Source organism: Parus major, chromosome 2, assembly GCF_001522545.3.
Source record: "Parus major isolate Abel chromosome 2, Parus_major1.1, whole genome shotgun sequence".
NCBI lineage: Eukaryota > Metazoa > Chordata > Aves > Passeriformes > Paridae > Parus > Parus major.
The window spans coordinates 106,900,579-106,918,890 of NC_031769.1; the positions used below are offsets into that span (position 1 = coordinate 106,900,579).

The 18,312-nt window shown below is 36.7% G+C and overlaps 1 long non-coding RNA gene across 1 annotated transcript; it reads left to right on the top strand.

The window, feature by feature from the left end:
* The first annotated feature begins 671 nt into the window (after positions 1-671).
* LOC107214813 lies at positions 672-16,623 on the top strand. Its single transcript, XR_001525019.1, has 4 exons — positions 672-941; positions 1,101-1,180; positions 9,379-9,452; positions 14,868-16,623. It is a non-coding gene; the product is annotated as an uncharacterized LOC107214813 (long non-coding RNA).
* The last annotated feature ends 1,689 nt before the right edge of the window (positions 16,624-18,312 follow it).

The window sequence follows — 18,312 nt, forward strand, 5'->3', positions numbered from 1 at the left end:
TGATAAAAGGGAAGTGTAGTTTTCAAGCAGCAGATCTAAAGATGTGGGCAAGACCCCTGAGGATGTTCTCAGAACAATGAGAAATACACAGACAATGTGTGGCACCTCTCTTCCAGGGGCCACTGTGAGGATGGGTTTGCTGAAGGCCACACAAGAATCACAGCACACGTTGAAGGATAAAGCAATGGGACTGTACTGCCTTCCACATTACATTACCACTGTGTTCACCAAAACATACAAGTGTTCTAAGTATTAAAGATACAAATTTATGAGAACTACAACTACATTAACACAGTAAGAGATCCCTAGACTCATAAATACTAAATACCAATCATTGCTCTGCACATGTGCAAAATGAGAAGATGTTTAAATAAGTACCTCCTGTTAGTTATCTCTGACACCTCCTAATGAATAGCCATTTATTTACTGCAGAATGGAAAATATGAATGTTACAAAAAACAATCCTGTATCCACGCTTCATAAATTTTACTTACTCATTATAACTTATTACACTTTCATAGAATATTATCACTATGGCGTTGTGAAAGCTGGGTTAGGTTTGAACCATGAGTCAAAATATGTACTGCTTACAACTACCTGTTATTTCCACAGTAAATGGTCCATTAACATCAATCCAAGTTGACCATGCTTCTGATTTTGCCATACGAAAATACAGAAGTTGGTGATAACTCCCAAGTAACACAACAGGAGAAATCAGAGGAGAAACATGAGGAGTACTTATTTGCTGGTTTGTCTTTCCTCCTTTTTTTCAGCAGCCACTCCTTCACAAATCATGTACCTCTAAAAAAGGACCCTGATAAAGAGCACCTCCCTCCACCTTGTAATCTGAAAGGTCTGCATACCTAGCAGACAACACTGGAGATGTGCTTGGCTGCTACAGCACAGATTCTTGTGCCCCTCCACCTCCCACCAGCACTGAGGTAGGTTAGCTGATGCTGCCATCTCTTAATCTTATTTAGTCTCTTACCTGCCTGCTTGCTATTCTCAGTTACAGAGAATAGCAAAACATATAACCTGGGTGTGTTTGCTGTATGCAGTTTTAGAAAGCTGGCCTGAATTTCTCGTAATTCTTCCTTCAGCAATGCTACCAGTGACAGGAAACGCACTTGGCCTTCCAGACAAGTCAGAAGAAATCAGTGAAGGATCAATCTACGCAAAGGTATTTTGAGATGCTGCTAATATGAAAGAACTTACTAGCATTCTAGTAATTCTTTTATTTCCAGAAAATAGTGTGTGGCTATTTCAGTAAGAAGCATGGACTTTTGTTTCTTTTTATTTTTTTTAAGGATATGGTTGCAGAATAACCTGTCAGATATGCAAGGAGAGATTTCTGCTAAGAGAAACATGATGCAGATTCTACCTGCAGAGAAAGACTCTATTTCAGCTGACACAGTGTAGCTTCTGCCAATGAATCATAAGGATCCTGGGCTCAGGAACAATTGCAGCAAAATGCAATATTACATACTGTCCAGTGAATGAAGATGGAGGAATCTATACCTGCCCTTGTATCAATCCTGCCTTTGATTGATCTGCATCTCAAAGTTGCCACTTCATGAATTTCACAATTAGGGTTTTAACTTGTTCTTTGAATGTGCATTTAAGTTTCTTGCTGATGTTGCTGTAGAGGTTGTTCTTCTAGTTTTCACTTGTGAGAAAAGTCTTTTGTCCTTGATTCAGGTAAGGCATCTTAGGGGTAAAGAAAATTTATCTAGAAGTAGGAATCAGACTCAAGGAAGTTAAAAGTGAATATACTTTCTGAAAGAATTGATTTTGTATTTAAACTATTGTGACAAGAAGAGCTTTCATGGTTCTTTTCCTCCTTTTTACAAAATTTCCTTTTCAAGATGGCACATCAGAACTATTACTCTTAAGTGATCATCATTCTCCTCTCTTGACTGATATGTTTCAGGGCAATTTGTGCAAAGGCTTCACTGTGGACTTCCTGTAAGAGTACAAATTGTCCCACTGATCATTTTTTTGTGCCTGTTTTTGTGGAAAAGTAACCTGCTTTGAGAGAGAGGCACACATCCTGAATATGATTGTGACTGAAATTTTATAGGTGTTTACATAAATGAGATGTTAGACTCCATTCCTTCATCCACCTTTTCACATTTCGTTTTCTGTTGCTTTTTTTTTTCCCCAGAAAAAAATTTCTGGGAAAAAAATCTGAAAAATTTCAGATTTCTGTCCTACTTCTCCCCCAATTCATCAAAGTCTCAAATCCTAGCTTTTATATTGACTGCTCAGACCATTGTTTCTTGAGATATGCTTATTGAGACTGACTTACTTTTAGGATTATTTTTTGTTTAACATGGAGAAACAGAATTTGTCCTGTCCTGTAGAAACATCAGTCTGGAAACTTCCGGTCTATATTACTAGAGCTAGGAACTGGAGCTATACTTTGAGCTCAAAGTAATCCATCTACATTTGATTTTTCAAAGTGAAGGTACTGTCATATCTCAGTTAACATGCTGACAAAGGACAGAGGAAGAAATAAGAAAACACTTTTGTTTGTTTAAATGTGCACCCACCTACACACACAAACTCATCAAAGTAACAGAGGAGGAAGAAGGAAACAAGGTATTTTAGTGACACTTTGGCTGCCCCTTCTAATTGACACAATTTTCAGTACCATACCACTTCCTGCAATATAGAAAATAAACTCTATTACAGTCTCTTGTAACAATGAAAACATAAACCAAGTTACAACCCGAAACAAATGTTTCTTCAGGAAATATGTATAAATAGTATTTTTTTCCAGTTCACTAGAAAAAAGAAATACTTTTAGTTTTTCATTCAACTGGTAAAACTTACTTGCTTTGAGACACAAAAGAGTTTTACTCTAATTTTGGACAAAATATTTATATTTGAATGGTTGATACAAACCCACTTTTTTTTTAATCCAAAGATAAAAAAAAATGTTGTTTTTTTTTTTTTACATGAAACATTTGAATTTTGAGGGAGTAAGATTTAGACAGTTTGTTAGATTTAAATTATCTTTAGTTTTTTCACATTTTTTCCAGCCAAACTAGCATTGCCATTGACGTAGGAAATTGTGTTTAATGTTGGTTAGAAAGTAAATTTAATAGGAACCATAAAATCATTATGGTTGGAAGGAACTTCAAAGAGTCAGAGGCTCCAATCTTCCACTCAAAACAGCATCTGGAAAGTCACATCGACTTGCTTAACATTTTCTCCAGTCCTTCATAATCCTCATAAACTTCTAATCATAATCTTCATAAACCTCTAAAGGTGAAGATTTATCAGCCTCACTGGACAACCTGTTCTGTTACTTCACTTTATCAATAACTTTCTTGTACTTAAACCCTGGTACAGCGTTCTGTATTGTCCAACAAGTGTCAGGTAAATAATCACTTTCAGTGATAGCCTTGACGCCCTCTGATGAGTGCTGCCCAGGATGCTGAGAACCTGCTTTGCTGCCAGGGCACATTTCTGGCTCCTCTTTAGCCCAGTGTGAACCAGCACCCACAGACCCTGCTCAGCAGACCCACTCCCCAGCTGGCCAGTCTCCAGCCCATGTTGTTACAGGGAGTTAATCTCTCCAAGGTAAACACCTTGCACTTAACCTTCACGAGTTCTTTATTGGCCTATTCCTCCAGCCTGTCTAGGTCCCTCTGGAAGAAAACTCTGTCCCTGAGCCCATTGACTGCATCCCTCAGTTTGGTGTCAGCTGCAAACTTGGTAAGGGTGCACCTGATCTCCTCCAGATCATTGATAAAGATACTGAACAGGAACAGTCCCCATACAGATCCCTCTGTGCTTCACCTGTAATCAGCCTGCAGGTAGAGTTCCAACCATAAACTACTCTCTGTAGAGGTTGAGAATCCAGCTGTCTGGTAGTTCCCTCATCTAGACCATAATGTCCTGACTTAGTTACTGCACCTAGTGCTGTGCTGAAACCAAAGTAACCAATATCTGCTACATTACAGTAATTCACAGATCTAGTAATTTAATCATACAAGACAGTCATCAGGTTGGTCAGGCATGGTTCATCTGCTTCATTTACTGCCAGATATTCCAAATTACCTTCCTCTGCTTCATAAATCCATAAGTGGCTTCCAAGAGGACTTCCTAGATGTTTTTTCCGGGGCATGAGGTGATGTTGACTGGACAGGATTTCCTTTGATTACATTTTGGGCCATTTAATGAATATGGGGAGAACATGTTTTCTTTGGTCATTGGGACATCCCCTGAACTCAACAGTCTTTCAAAAATAGTTGAGAGCATCCTCATGATGCTGATAACCAGACCTCTCAGCACCCTTGGAATGTCCCATAGGGATTACCTAAGGGACATCTAAATCAGTTCTGTTCTGTATTGCTGGAAGCTTTTCTACTCCTTTTCCTGGAGTAAATTTTGTTAACAAAATCCAGGGCATGGAGTACCTTAGTCTTATCTGTGTCTGCTGGAATTAAATGAGTTGCCCCATTCAACAGCAAGTCTATGATGAATGAAAACTAACAAACTCCATTTGATGAAGGAATATAGTATTCTTCACAGGTAAATAGTAAAAACCAGCAAGAATACAAACCCCAGATGTTCCCTCTGAAATTTCATTTTTATTTTTTTAAATAACCAGGATAAAAGATATAAACATTTCTTTAACTACTAATGATAGGACACATTTATTCAAATATATTCTCCTCAAATATATCTCATTCCAGACCTTTAGAAATCTTTTTACTAGCTAACAAATGTGACTCATCTGGCTAATTATTGCAGTCACAATTTCTGTGATGTCTAGGCTGAACTGAATTCACTAACTCTTCTTGAATATGCTTATGAAAAAGTGGATAAAAGTGAGGAGATGGAGGAATGTTCCCAAAATCCACCATAATTCTCTATTTCTACATCAAAACTAAAAAATGATTGAGAGTAACTACAGATGTTCTAAGTGAAATATATTCCTCTGTGACTTCAGAAGGACTTTCTAAAACTCAGGTACTATTGTGGCACTTTATTTTAAAAGGGGAAAAGGAGTGTTGGGACAAAGGCCCTTTCTTCGTGACATCAAACTGAACACTCAGAGTCATGAGATTTTCAGACTCTTCTCATAGCAAAATTGATTTTGATACTAAAGGCTACAGTGTATATTGTTTTTCACTGATTCCTGTACCTGAAGCTTAATGTGGCAACAAAAGACTTCCTAGTTTTCTTTTTAAATATACACAACTTTCTGGTCTCCAGAGTTAAGAAAAGAGTTCCTGAAAACAAATGAGCCAGGCAGTTTACAGAGGAAGAGATGGAGAAGAATGGATGAGCCACTCACCTTTATTTAACCTAATGATTTTTAGATGAATGATAAAACTTCTTTTGGGCTGACTCATGAATTTTGAAAGCTTGAAGTTTGCACTACTGACACTGACAAAAGTGTATATAGCTGACTTTCCTGAGACAAATAGAAAGAGAAAAGGAAAGCTGCTGTTTTAAGCCTCCCACAATTTCTATTAGGCATCCCTGGTAGAATAATTACTCCATATTTTAATATCTAAACCTTTTTTTCAAAGTGTATTTTCAAGTAATATAATCATAGGATTGTTATTTGCACACAGTAGCTCTCAAAATCTTTACATGTAGTTAATAAGGTCTCCTGTAAACTGGCTGTTTTTACACTTTGTGTCAAGTATTATTGGAGCTACCTGTCTCAGGGTGCAACTTTTGAGAGTTTTGTAGTTCTGCCTGGCTCAAAGGTACATTTTGCACCTTTCACACATTCTGAGGCAATAATACCGTAAAGGTCATAAAGACACTCTGCAACGGATTTCAAATTCAGCCCTTACATTCTTTATTTTAAACTCTTTAGAAGCTTTTAAAATACTATGCAACATATGCATATATAAGCATGAGAGAGCTAAAAACCATGCAGAGATTTATTGTAACCAATGCCTAACACTTTCCATAATCCAGGATAACCTGCCACCATTCCTATGAAATTGTTTCCTTTCCCACTCGAGGAAAAGTAATCAGTTTTTCTGCTGGAAGAACTATTCCATGTTAAAAATTTACTGGATGTGAAATTTACAAAAGGATTCATTAAAAAATATAAATAACATGAGTAAGGTCTATTAATAGAGTGGAATGGAACATAAAAAAGGCATAATCCCACCTTCACACATTACCCATTTTTTCAGCATAGTCAGGAGCAAATCATCTATCAAGGACATACAGAGATACTAAATATAGAGTAAACCTCCTTTGGAGGTTCTAGTATTGAGCAGCATAAGGAGTTTTCAGTATTAAAATACTATGAATCATTCTAAAAAAATATTTCTTCTTCATTATTTCTTATTCATTATAGGCCTTTTTATAAATGCAGAAAGCACTCAAAAATCCCAGAGGTAAGCCAAACAACCCTGCTGACTGTCCTAATTAGGTCTTTATGAAAGCAGATTCCATTGCCTTGATTTTCTTCATTCACTGGTTATGCAGCTATGGTGCTTATTTTTTAAGGACTGTTTGGGCATTACATTTAAATATATTGTTGTTACAGAAGGTTTCTCATTGTCTTCTTTTTTTGGTACTGCTTTTGATTTGCCTGATCATGTCTTGAATTTGAAGGTGGTAGACTATTAGCCATGATAGACAAGCAATGCAGTAAATTTGTTGGGTGCTACTTTATCTGGAATCTTGAGTGTGGTGATCCTGTTAAGCACATGGTTGATCAAGGGAGACACTTTAAATAAGATTATAAGGCTAAACTCTTCTTGATCATGAGAGAAATAGAAATACTACCCTTGCTTATTCTCACAGGCTACAGCTTTGTATTAGTTTTATCCCTAACAGAAAGTTCAGAAGTTTAACTTGGAAGTTAACTCCTAAATGAAATCTGTTGTCCATAGATTTTAAAACCTCAGACTAAGTTGTAATGCTGACCAGGAAAACACCCTTTTTCCTAGTTCCTAGGGAATATCTGTATTAGCATACACTACATCAGCTTTTCTAAAGCTTAAAATCACGAAGATGAAAGTTTTCTTTTTTTTTTTTTTTGCTTCCATATCAAGCACTTCTCATTTACTTATGGAAGACTGGGGACTGATATTTTACCTGGCTAACTGACCGCACTCCCTCCTCTCACAGGCATGCTCACATCTCAAGAAAAAGTCACATATCTACCATTCATCTATCACTATAAACCAAAAGGCTGACTGAGCAACAGAAGACTTGAATTTTCCAATGAAATCCTACACAAACATCACCTGATGTCCTAAGTCACCAGAAGGATACAGGCATGATTTGATTATAGAATTACTGGTCTACTTTCAGCACCTGCCCTGGTACTGAGCTGAGGAACTGGAGTCTGAAGCCAAGGATAATATATTATTTTGGCCATTGGACTTGTGTTTTCCTCTTCTTCCTGGCCTCACAATGAATGTGGCAATGGTGCTCCATGCCATAAGAAGGAACTGCAGATGAAGCTGCTCTGAGACACTTTTAGTTGGTACTCTGGCTAACCTGGAAAGTAGGAATAAAAAAGTTTGCTCTTGGTTATATTTGTGCCCTCACTTCTGTATTGGCTGTGTGCTTAAAAATATCTCTGACTATAAACATAATATTCAAGAGAAAGCAGGACCCCAGAATGAATTTATTATTAGATTGTCATGTTTGCAAAAGAAAAAGTGTTTGTTTTTTTTGTTGTGTAGTGTGCAAAATATTTATTGGGGGGGTTGTTGTTGCTGTTAGGGTGATGTTTTGTGATTTTTTTCAGCATACATAATTTTGAACACCACTCAAGCTTCATTTTTCATTTTCTCATTTTATTGTAATGATGAATTTTATGGGAAAGCCACAAAGCAAAGCAAAAGGAAACAAAAACTAGATGACGTGTTATTATACATGGAGTTTCATCTCTGGCCAGATGAGATTGATGGACCTGACTGTGGTTTGTGTATTATTCTCCCTTGCTAACCAGAAATGAAACATCATGTGTCTCAACTTATACTTTATTGTTTTAATTTGTAAGCTATCTTTGTATAGGACAGAGAATCAATGCCATTCTATCAAACTCTACCTTTTATTTTATAAATATGGACCCTGACTAATCTAAGTGTTTGATGAAACACTTCACATTAAATAATTAGTAAATAGATGAGAACAGGTCTTCTGGGCCTAAAGAACAAATGTCACACAGAGAGTAATTAAAGACTATAGGTAGATCTTAAATCATCACCAAGACTGCTATGCTAGAATTTTGAATAGTAAAGAAAAACTAAAAAAACTAATATAAAAAAATCAACTTTCTTGAAAATCCACAAATAACAGTTGGCTAGTCAACTTCAGCAAACTTATATTCTTAAATCCCATTTCTTTCTGCTAGTTTTGCTAGTAGATCCATAGTGAGGTCTTGAAAATGCACAATCATATGGAAGCTTAAATACAGAAATTTGCATACAGCAAACATTTATACAGAATGAAAATTGTCATCCTTGCAAGTTTGAGAATGAGAGAATCATCAAGGTTGGAAAAAATTCAACAGACCTTCCAAGATGATAAGTCAACAGCTGCCATCAAATACCTGGTTTTTGTCTAGGGTTTGACTGAAAAAGAAAGGTGTCTTCTATGAATATAATATGATGAGAACAGTTGAAAAGAAGAACTAGGACAGTAGAAATGAAGTGAGGAAAAATATGAATAGGACCTTAAAGGAACTTGCAAAAGTGGATTTTTTTATCTTGTGAGATGCAGCAATACCAATGAGAAGAACAATTAAATGGAGGCTAGTGCTGAGTGCCAAAGAAGTAATTTCTAAGGGCTTTTCTTTTTTTCACTGAGCATAAGAGAAAGATATAAACGATACAACCCTTGGGCTCATGCGCTTGGCAAGCCCTGTTAATTTTTCTGTAAAGACAGTCTTGCTTTGCCAAACAGATTTCACCAAGTTTTCACAGCTCTTTCTAAAGCACTCTAGACAACAGGAAACCACAATTGAACCAAAAAAAAAAATAAAAAATTATAAATAAACATTTAACCAAAGCAGGAGTGGTAGAAATCACAAATAAACTGAGGACTTGTTGATGGAGGAATTCTTATAAGTAATAAGCAAATAAGTAATGGACTTTCTGTTTTCCTCTTTGCATCATTAATTTGTAGTAAAACATGAATTAGGAGTAGTTTTCTAATAGTGACTTCCCCTCTGTTTTATAATATGAGACTTATTAGAGAATGTAATCTGTCAAATGCTTTCCTTTCAAAGATCTTCTGCTTCTGGCTTGCTTTGGAAGTGAGAGTAATCTGTGAAGAACTGCTGTGCAGTCTAGATTCAAATTGTTATTTTTGTGTGCAATGATTTTTCTCCCTGCTGTCCTCTTCCATTTAACAAGGCATTGCCTTGTCTTTTAGATTTACAGAATAAAGGTGTGATGAGAACAGACAAGTTGAAGATACCGGAAGAGTCCACAGGTGAAGGAACAGAGGTCAGTAGCATCAGAAATGAGACTTTATTACTCTGACAGCCCAAAGTTTGCAGTTGTTTTGCTGTTGATGTGTAGGCAGTAGACCAGAGAAGGAAATCCATTTGCATTATCCAGAAGAGGGATACAAACTCATTGGCTGAAACTTTCTGTCATCGTGCAGTGACTGAACTCCTAAACGGAGGAGGTCAGCAAGAGCTTCTCAACCTTTTTATTTTACCATTCCTCAGCCAAACCACTCTATGAGTGCTCTGATAAGCTCAGTTAAAGTGGCATTCACGTTGTTCAAGGTGAAACTACCAACGTCATCATTATTTTCTCTTTTCTGCCTTCTTTGTTATGTTACATCATTAATTCTCTTCCCAGAGCTTTCAAAAGCAGACTGGAGCATGTCACATCAGGCATTCTGTGGCACATGGTGTATCTGAGCAGTATTCACCATTCTCTGCTTCCTTGTGACTAACATTTTATCTCAAGATTCCTATTGTAAGCATCCTTTCTGGCTCTCCAAAAGTAATCAGAAAGATTTGTCCACTCCCATTAGGCCTGGAAGGAGGGAAATAACAGCATTAGAAGTCAATTATGGGGGGAAAGAGGAATGGAATCAAAAATTGCTTGTTTCATTAGTGTCTTCTTGTAAAAAGAGAAAAGCTACTATCTAAAATTGTTAATACAGAAAGAGACAAGGAATGATGCCATACATCAAATGGTATTTCTTACAACTACATATGAACAATGCTGCTAATAAAATAAACCTGAATAAAACCCTTTCATGGGTTATTCAGATAAAAAGGCCAGATTCACTGAAGCTTAAAAAAAGAAGACAGAGTAAAAGACTCTTTTCCAAGAAAAGGAGATTGAGAATGATGCCTTACTTGTCTTCACAAGACAGCAGAGCAATGATTTGATATGGAAAGTGTTTCATCTGGAACAGAACTTTTTCAGAAAAGCAAAGGCTTTTAATTGTACTGTAGAGTCTATCTAGTGAAGAGCAGGCAAGTTTAAGAGATTGTGTCGACACTAAAAAGTAACTTACAGAAAGGAAAAATCTGAAAGCAATTTAAAGAGATTTAAAAAAACATATATTGTTCTCTATTCAGGCTACTCTTCTCAAAACTGAAGGCTCATAATTCTTTCTTCCTTCATATTAATTACCATGCAGATTAATTTAAATTGTGCTGATTAGCTATTAGCACCAGAGTGATGGACCCCTATGTGCCACAAAGGCACCAGTGGAGCTCTCATTGGTCCTGCCTCCAGCTTTTCCCTGTGCAATGCTATCAGCTATTGAAAGCTATAATTATTTGCACCTATCTGCACTTCAAGTTCATCTTGGTCTCTGATAGCTTACAAAGAGTTAAAATTTCTGAAGAAAAACATTGAGATTATTAAAACACTTTCTTATAGAAATTATTCAAAAAAATGAGACCTATTGTAAAATATAAGGATTAATTTATTAATCAGAGCTTTCTGAACTCTCACATTAAGCAGCTTTGTTATGCTAATTCCCTTATAAATGAATAATGGACTTATTCTCCCATTATTGCCTATCATTTTAAAAGACCCATTTAGAAAATGAAGATGTCCTTTTCACTTGAAAATTATTATGTGTTTTATAGCACAAGTTTTTAAAATTGAATATTTGCTCCCTATACTCTTCTGTTCCCCCCTGCCCTGCTTGTTCTCCTCAGTCAATGTTGGACTCAAACACAGCCATAACCATTTGTCACAGATACATAGTGTGTGGAAAGAAAGCACAATGGAGACAATGGGTTTTGAGAACAGAGGCCCAAATCTACAAAGCTATTTACTTCTGACAAATTTAGATGTAGCCATAGTTCCTAGACATTTTAAATAAAATTCTGTTGTGAGTAATGACATAAAAGAAGAAAGCCAAGATGGTGCAGCTGTATAAAGCCAGAAAGCTAAGTCACAACATAGGATAAATGTTGAAAAGAAAAAATATCTTTACTAGAAGACCTTCGTTTTGCTGCACTCTTTCCACATGTCTTGAAGAGTTCATCTGCTCTTGATTGTGTATATATGCACTGTCAGTCAAGTTCAAAGCTATGCAGCAATTAAATTTACATTGTCAGGACTCTTGTAAGTGTTCTAGTACTTTCTGGGGAAAGGTCCTGGCTAGATTGTTGCCTTGATATGTGCTTTCAATTGTGCACTACTCAGGAATCAGAGGGAAAGGAGGGAAGGAAGAGGGTGAAAGGGGTTTGAACACACTGCAAACAGCTGGCAAGTAGACACCCTGATATTATTGTGTGCTAAGCACCCAAGACATATTCCTTTCGGGACAATTGGCATCCCTGGCTAAGGAACGCCAGGTCCCTTGGTCCCAGGTCATGGCTAATACAGCTTCGGGAGAAAAAAGCCTTGGAGTAAAGGGGCAGAATCCCCTCTCTCACCCTGCCCACATTGCTTTTGATGCATCCCAAGACACATTTGGCTTTCTGGAATGCAGGAGCACATTTCTGGGTCATGTTCAGCCTCTCAGCCACCAGCACCCCCAAGTTCTTCTCAGCTGGGCTGCTTTCAATCTGTTCATTCCCCAGGCTGTGTTGATACTGGGTCCAGCCCAGGTGCAGGACCTTACACTACCTTATTAAACCTCATGAGATTCTCCTGTGACCACTTCTGGAGCTTGTCCAGGTTCTTTTGGATGGCATTCCATCCATCAGGTGTGTCAACAGGACCACTCAACTTGGTGTCATCTGCAAAATTGTTGAGGGTGACCCTTTCACCTGTTATTAATGAAGCTATTAAATAATACTGGTTACTATATGGACCCCTGAGGACACCACTTGTGACTGATGTCCTTCAGCGCTCTGAGCCATTGACCACTGCACTCTGGATGTGACTGCTCAACAAATTCCTTATCTAACAGTCCGCCCATCAAAACCATCTCTCTTCAGTTTAGAGAGAAGGATGTTTGTAGGGAACTGTGTCAGAGGTTGTACAGAAGTCCAGATAAACATAATTTGCAGCTTTTTCCTTATCCTCTGATGTAGTCACTCCACTATAGGAAGCCACAGGGTTGTTGAGGCAGGACTTGCTCTTGATGATGTGGAGGCTTGAAAAAAAGCCTATTACAAAGTCTCTTCAAACCAACACAGGTGTTCTGAGTTTTTTGTACCTGTGAACTCTTAGACCTTGCAAAGGCAGCTTTGGCTTGATTGTGGAAGAAATGTGAACAGTTCATTCTCTGTTGCTAAAGCAAGTGAAAACACAAAACAAGTAGGGATAGCTCAGACAAGAGTACTTGCTGGACCTTGTTTTGTCTCACAGGTTATGATCCATAATGGTGTGCAGTTCAGTGGTTAAATCTTGGAGAGAATTAGAGTTGGAAGAACACAGGTCTCTTCCAGGCTCTGGTGTTGCTTAGGTGCATTTCTCTCTGCTTCACCCACCAGCTGGATAATGGCTGAGTTCACAGGCATTTGAGAAGAATTGTAATTTTTAACTTAGTCTGCTGGGTGAACACACAAAAAAATAAATTCTCTTTTAAGCCCAAATGGAAACTCTCATACAAATTTAATTCAAAATTACAGGGTCTGCCTGATGTCAGGAAAGGATAGGTCTTCGGAAAATAAGTATAGCTCCTAACTTGGGTTTGGAAGAGACTAAGAGATTCTCTGGGAGAAGTTTACTTTGTTCCCATCGGTTGCCAAATTAAGATGGGATTTAGAGGACCAAGCATATACTATAGTAGATTCCTCATAAAGCAGACACAGTAAGCAATAGATACCTCCAGAAAGTTGGGAGAGAGGAAGAAGCATGGAGTTTAGAGAACTACATTACAACCTAAAGTAGATGGCATGGCTGTTTTCCTTCATTTTCATTGATGCTAATAGACACTTAGAACTCCTCTGCCAGAACCCACAAAACATGCATAGTTGAATTCTCTTCAGGTGAGGAAAAGAGGAAAAATGTCCTTCAAAATAATCCTGCATCTGCCTTTTAGGGAAAAATGTCCTTCAAAATAATCCTGCATCTGCCTTTTAGGCTGTTCCATTTTACATGTAATCCTTCAGCTGTTAGTTTTCTTCCCTCTTGCCCAGAAATACTTACCTGCACTTTTTCCCTTAACCCTGTGGGCACCCATTATTAGTAGATTTGAGCACACTGTTCATACAGTATTCCAAGACTGGAAATTTGCTTGAAATCATCTCTGCTCTCTGCTGAGAAGGTTGTGAGAGAGCCACCACTAGCCATTTGACTGCTTGTCATAAAATGAAATGGTAGAACAAACTGGGCCACACTAAAAATAGAAAAAAAAAATCTATTAGCATTATTTGAAATTAGAAAAATTGACCCTGTACTTTGAACTCATGGGGCTTTCTAAATGCTGGATGTCATCTTATGGGGGACTTGTAACAGGAAGAGAGCCAAGCATTTGATTTTTATCAAAGAATTATGAAACCCACATATTTCCTAGGCAATTGTCTGAAAATAATCCTAGGTTTCTGATATTCTTGTGCCCTTTCCTAATGTCCTTATTTGTTTTAACACTGCTGGTGTCTACTTTCCTTCATGGAAGTTAAAAGTATTCATGTATTTTCCTGCCTGCTGTGCATCTGGATTTTAAATAAATAAATAAACCTCAATTATTTTTTATAAGCAGGTGTTCTTGTTTATAAGTATCAAATAAAGTACCTACCAATTCACATTTTTGTAACAGAAAAAAGAAAAAAATTGAAAAAGAACATAGCGACAAAATGCTATTGTATTGGTGGGTTTGCAAATGGGGGATCTGAATTTGTGAATTTTGTGAGCTCTGAAGAACAATAGAGAGAGATATTATTTTCAAAACCCCGATATGGCTGCTGTGCCTTTTAAGCCCCCACCATGTGCTTTTAAAGACATAAATAATACTTAATGATCACCTGCAGAGCTGGAGTTGTGCTTTAAATTACTGAGGATTTTCAAGGGTTTGATGGATGCACTCAATCCCTGCAATTAAACCAGCAGGAGTTGGTAGAATTGCCAATGGAGGCAAAGGCCTGAGTCATAGCTGGGCCCAGAACTCCTCCAGGGAACCCACAGTGGAGCAGGGTGACCCAGTGAGCATCCATGCATATGAGCTTGGACACAGATCATACAATTAACACATGAACAGTGTGTGTGTTTTCCAAGATTTCAAGGAGCAAAGGAAGTTGTCAGCACAAGGAATCCCATGCATACCTGTCCCATTGTATGCAACTTGACCTGGGAACCCTTTTACCCAAAAAATATAACAGCTTAAGTGAGCTTTTTTTAGGATGTCCTGGGTAGACCATGTGGCTGCATGGAAATGATCTCCTGTTGAGCTGGGATTCCTCCCAGGTTTGCTCCTTGTGGCAGATGTACCCTTCTACTAATGTCAGATCTTTGTATGATTCCAATTTGAGTTCTCTCTCTAAATTGCAGCTGGACTGCATTCCAGATACTCTCACCAGGAGCTGGGCTGCCTATCAAGGTTTGAGATTCCTTACCTGATACTGAGATCCGTCCTTGCTCAAGGATTGGAGAGACCCCCAATAAGAACACTTGCTAACAGCATGGTAAATTAATGGTAATGAACTCCATGTAGCTAATCTCTTTAGACATAAACCACTGATCAATCAGTCTATGATTGGACCTAGACACACCTAGGTTCCATAAGTTCAAAAAGCAAGGAAGTCCACTCTAAACCTTATGAGTCAGTGGAAGGGTCTCCCTTATCCCTTAGAATCTTCAATCTCTCTGTAAATATTTTTAAATACATTCCAATTTGATTTTTCTTTGCATGTTTCATTCACGTAGCAAGCAATAAAGTGAACCTTGCCATTAAAATTTGTTGCAGTGCATTTCTGTATATTCTGTATATTTCTGTATATGGTATTAATTCTAGAAATCCAATGATATTAAAACCAATTTTGTTAATCATTTTGATGGTAATTATTTAAGCAACCTTAAATTGTTCATTTGTGATGTAAAGGAAACAACAGTGAAGATAACATGTGTGAACTGAAACAGAGTTCAAGAGAAGCTGAAAGTGCTTGTGAGTTCTTGGATAGGCAATGTAGCCAGGAAGCCTCACATTGTCCTGAATGCTGCAACAAAAATACAATATTATGAAGTTAAAGTTTCTTTTTCTTTTTTTGGTAAACTTTAATTTGCACCTACAGTTTTCAGGCGAGATTTATCCCAAAGCCTTTTAGCTGTGATTTAAAGCCTTTTTTTCTTTTTATTGTTTTATTTCTTTCCCAGTTTTCAGAATAGATTTCTAGTTCTGTTAACTTTTTGACTTTATTTATTTTATTTTTTTTTTTTAGTATTTAGTCATTATTTTCTTTTCCTCCCCCTCCACACATTAAAGATGAATATATTTAAGGACTCTTCAGTCATACAGAAAGTCAGTCCACTGTGGCAAGTTGTGTTTCATTTCAATCTATTATATTTTTCATCTAAAAGTATGAACCTTTCACATCTCCAGTTTCCCATTTTCTCATTTCACTATGTGAAATGTATTTCCACCTGCTGGACACAGGGCACTGCCAGCATCTCAGAGTCTGACCTCTTTCTGGATCAAACAACAAGAGGGTTGTTTAAGTCGGCAAAACAAGAAGAAAAAGGAAAAACTTCATTTCTGGATCTATTTAGGAGGCCAGACATTTAACACATATTTAGTAAACAATAAAAAAATGGTTTATAACAAATAGATCTGTAAGTACTGACTTCCACATGAAGCTCAAAACTATGTTTTTTAAACTGCTAGAGTTATTATGAGTATTAGAGATGGATGACCTGTACTTTTCTCTGTGCTTTTCTTCATAGTTCATCTCTGCTGGATTCCTCTTCTTGTGATGAAATCATAATGTTTTACAATGACAAGCCAGTGTAATTATCATGTTATGAAAACAAACCATAGTAAAAAGTGAAATGGGCAAAGAGAAGAAAATACTCTGTATACTTGACTGCTGTCAAATTAAAATGATGTTGTACAAGACTTTCCCAGTATGTCAATGATCTTCCTTAAATAAATGCGCTCATTTTACCTTCTCTTGTAAATCAGAAATACTATTATGCTTTAATTTACTGGCTCCTGAGAAACCTTAAAAATCTTAAATTGAGATAAATTCTTATTCTGCTGCATCCACTGTATATTTTGTTTATCAACAAATAATGACACAAAATCCTTTTGTATGAAGGCTTCATTCTATGCAGGATACTAAAGCACACAGAGTTTCAAAGTATAGCAATCCTGTAATAATTTGCAGCTACAGAAAAAAGGGTATGAATACCTTGAAAACATACAGTAAATATGAATGATCTTGCTCATTTATTATTTATAACATTTTTCAGAATGGAATAATATTTTGGAATAATTGATAGTTTGGGGGAAAAAAAGGGAAAGTTATTTATAACAATTGTAATTATCCTTCAAGTAATTTGCTCATTTTAACTGTTTGTACATTACATAAAATCTGTCTTTGACCTGTTCCTTTACTACCTAAATATTATTTTCAACACCAAGGGCAGATCTAGCCATCTAGATTTACATATCATTGAAATATTCAGAAACCTCAATTCAATCTTCCTCCCTAGGTGCAGATACACATCAAACAAGAGGAGCCTTTGGGTCTATCTTGACAGGACACTGTTAAAGAGAAGTCAGACAGCTTGTGAAAACTTTCTGATTTTTTCAATTTTTCAGCTAAATTAATAGTACTTTGGGACAACTAGTGACATAGGAAACCATTGGATATGACAGCTCAATATAGACATCTGGATTAAATATTAGCACATACATAAGACCAGGATAAAATTTCCTTTATTTGTAAAAGATCCAAGATTTCACCTTTGTGGAGGAAAACTGTTGTGGCAATGTGTTTCCTGCTATCTGTCCAACTAATGTGGTACAGTTCAAGGAATTTTTGTCTTTTGAACGCAGCAAATGTCAAGATATGAGGTTTCTTATAAAAAAATCAGTCAAGGAAGGAGTAGATTTGCAAACACAAAGAACAAGCACAATTTAAGATCTGTGCTCTTTTCTGAATCTATTTTCAACTTTGAGCTTCTCTATTTGTTTTTTATTAAGTTTAGACATTTTCTTATGGGGATTGCCATCAATTAGATATCCAGTGTAATTTTAATCAAATCAGATGAGAAAACAATGTACATTGTCATAAAATAGGTGATTATACCTCATACACTCCCTAGTTATTTCTTTGTAATTGGTTAACAAATGGCCACGGCAGATGATGAAATAAAAAATAATACTCTGTACATATATTGTAATTTTCATCTTCAGTGTGTTACACAAATTAGTTAACTAGTACAACAACCCTTCTAACTCCATTATTTTTCCTGAAGGACATATGGATGAAGGGTAGTGTCAACACATAGCTGACTTGCACCAGGCATATGGTCTGTATTGGTGTTAACTAAGATGAGTATAAATTGATATAAATATGTAGTGTAAAGTTAGCTGACTAAAAATTAAGTGTGCTATTTTTGGTTTGGTTTGGTTTTGTGGGGTTTTCTTTTTCCTTTCCTTTTTTTTTTTTTTTTGTTTCAGTGTATCTAATAAAAATATCTGGGAAAATGGTTATGAAGCAAGGGCATTCATGTAGTTTATGGAATGGAGCATGCAGACTTGATGTTAGTGTTCTGAACAGAAATCATTAGCTTGTTAATAACTTTTGAAAACTTAACTCTTTTTGCCTATATCTTTTCTAGATAGAACCTTGTCAGTTCTAACCAGGTCTAAATTCTGGTAAGGACTAACATCTGGCAGGATGATGATTTTTCTTTTCATTTGGCTACACTGTTGTGGTTTAATTCCATCTGGGAACTAAACTCCACCTAGCTGCTCACTCAGTCCTCTTGG